Source organism: Salmo salar, chromosome 08 (genome assembly GCF_965601325.2).
Source record: "Salmo salar chromosome 08, fSalSal1, whole genome shotgun sequence".
Lineage (NCBI taxonomy): Eukaryota > Metazoa > Chordata > Actinopteri > Salmoniformes > Salmonidae > Salmo > Salmo salar.
This window is the reverse complement of record NC_138298.1, coordinates 37,582,501-37,585,000: the sequence shown is the minus strand read 5'-3', so window position 1 is coordinate 37,585,000 and position 2,500 is coordinate 37,582,501. Positions and strand designations below refer to the sequence as shown.

General features: G+C 48.1%; 1 protein-coding gene across 1 annotated transcript in view; it reads left to right on the top strand.

The window, feature by feature from the left end:
• The window catches only part of adgrl3.1 (adhesion G protein-coupled receptor L3.1), a 284,567-nt gene that overhangs the window by 90,973 nt on the left and 191,094 nt on the right, over nt 1-2,500 (top strand). The gene's annotated exons all lie outside the window — the stretch shown is intronic.

The window sequence follows — 2,500 nt, the reverse complement described above, 5'->3', positions numbered from 1 at the left end:
CCCTCCCTTACTCCCTCTCCTCTGTCCCCTCCCTCACTCCCTCACTCCCTCTCCTGTCCCCTCCTTCACTCCCTCTCCACTGTTCCCTCCCTCACAGCCTCTCCACTGTTCCCTCCCTCACACCTTCTCCACTGTCCCCTCCCTCACTCCACTGTCCTCCTCCCTCACTCACTCACTCTCCACCCGCCCCTCCCTCACTCCCTTTCCACTGTCCCCTCCCTCCATCTCTCTCCTCTCTCCCTCCATTTCTCTCCTCTTCCTCCATCTCTCTCCTCTCTCACTCCATCTCTCTCTTCTCTCCCTCCAATCTCTCTGTCTCTCCTCTCTCCCTCCATCTCTCTCCTCTCTCCCTCCATCTCTCTCCTCTCTCTTCCATCTCATCATCCCTTCACCAGTCCCGCTTTCATCTTTTAATTACTCTCTCCTCCTTTCCCTCTCCCCCCCTCTCCTCTTCCTCCATTTCCCTCCATCTCCCTGTGTGGTTCAGATGAGAGTTTCGTGGGGCTGTGGGCCAAGGCCCGTGGCGAAGCAGGGGCCTCAATTTGGCCTTGGCCCCAGTTAGGGCCACCTGTGCCAGGGTGGATGGCTGGAGGCTGCCCCTGGTCTGGCCCCAGCCCAATAATCATTGGCACCTCTGGCCCCTGGAGGCTCTGGCACTCACTGAAGTGTGTGTGTGTTCCAACTCCAACATACACACACACACACACACACACACACACACACACACACACACACACACACACACACACACACACACACACACACACACACACACTACTGACTCGTCACCTCTCCAGCATGGTCAACCTCCTCTGGCAGCCTGTCTCTTTAGAACTCTGTCTCAGCCTTCACAGCACCAGGCGGTGTGTAGTGTGTTTAGTGTGTAATGTGTGTAATGTGTGTTTAGTGTGTGTAATGTGTGTAGTGTGTGTAGTGTGTGTGTAGTGTGTTTAGTGTGTGTGTGTAGTGTGTGTGTGTGTGCGTGTGCGTGCAGTGTGTGCAGTGTGTGCAGTGTGTGTGTAGTGTGTGTTTAGTGTGTGTGTGTGTAGTGTGTTTAGTGTGTGTGTGCAGTGTGTGTGTAGTGTGTGTAGTGTGTGTGTGTGTAGTGTGTGTGTGCAGTGTGTGCAGTGTGTGTGAAGTGTGTGTAGTGTGTGTAGTGTGTTTAGTGTGTGTGTGTAGTGTGTTTAGTGTGTGTGTGCAGTGTGTGCAGTGTGTGTGTAGTGTGTGTAGTGTATGTGTCATGTACACTATATATACAGCAGTATGTGGACACCCCTTCAAATTAGTGGATTCTGCTATTTCAGCCACACCTGTTGCTGACAGATGTATAAAATCGAGCACACAGCCATGCAATCTCCATAGACAAACATTGGCAGTAGAATGGCCTTACTGAAGAGCAGTGGAAATGCGTTTTCTGGAGTGATGAATCACACTTCGAACGAATCTGGGTTTGGCGGATGCCAGGAGATTACTGCCTGCTGGATTGCATAGTGCCAACTGTAAAGTTTGGTGGAGGAGGAGGAATAATGGTCTGGGGCTGTTTTTCATGGTTCAGGCCCCTTAGTTCCAGTGAAAGGAAATCTTAACGCTACAGCATACAATGACATTCTAGACGATTCTGCACTTCCAACTGTTCCAACATCTAGTGGAAATCCTTCTCAGAAGAGTGGAGGCTGTTATAGCAGCAAAGGGGGGACCAACTCCATATTAAAGCCCATGATTTTGGAATGAGACATTCGATGAGCAGGTGTCCAACATACTGTTGGTCATGTAGTGTACGTGGGAGACTGTAGAAGCTTGTGAAGTTCTCTTCATTGCTGTTTTAATTGTAACAGAGCAGTACGTCCTGAGTACTGATCCACTGTTGTAACAGAGCAGTATGTTCTGAGTACTGATCCACTGTTGTAACAGAGCAGTATGTTCTGAGTACTGATCCACTGTTGTAACAGAGCAGTATGTTCTGAGTACTGATCCACTGTTGTAACAGAGCAGTATGTTCTGAGTACTGATCCACTGTTGTAACAGAGCAGTATGTCCTGAGTACTGATCCACTGTTGTAACAGAGCAGTATGTTCTGAGTACTGATCCACTGTTGTAACAGAGCAGTATGTTCTGAGTACTGATCCACTGTTGTAACAGAGCAGTATGTCCTGAGTACTGATCCACTGTTGTAACAGAGCAGTATGTTCTGAGTACTGATCCACTGTTGTAACAGAGCAGTATGTCCTGAGTACTGATCCACTGTTGTAACAGAGCAGTATGTCCTGAGTACTGATCCACTGTTGTAACAGAGCAGTATGTCCTGAGTACTGATCCACTGTTGTAACAGAGCAGTATGTTCTGAATACTGATCCACTGTTGTAACAGAGCAGTACATTCTGAATACTGATCCACTGTTGTAACAGAGCAGTATGTCCTGAATACTGATCCACCGTTTAAATGCATTTACAGTTCACTCAATTTAGTTCATTTTTATTTGAAAAAAAATAGTTGTTAGAGT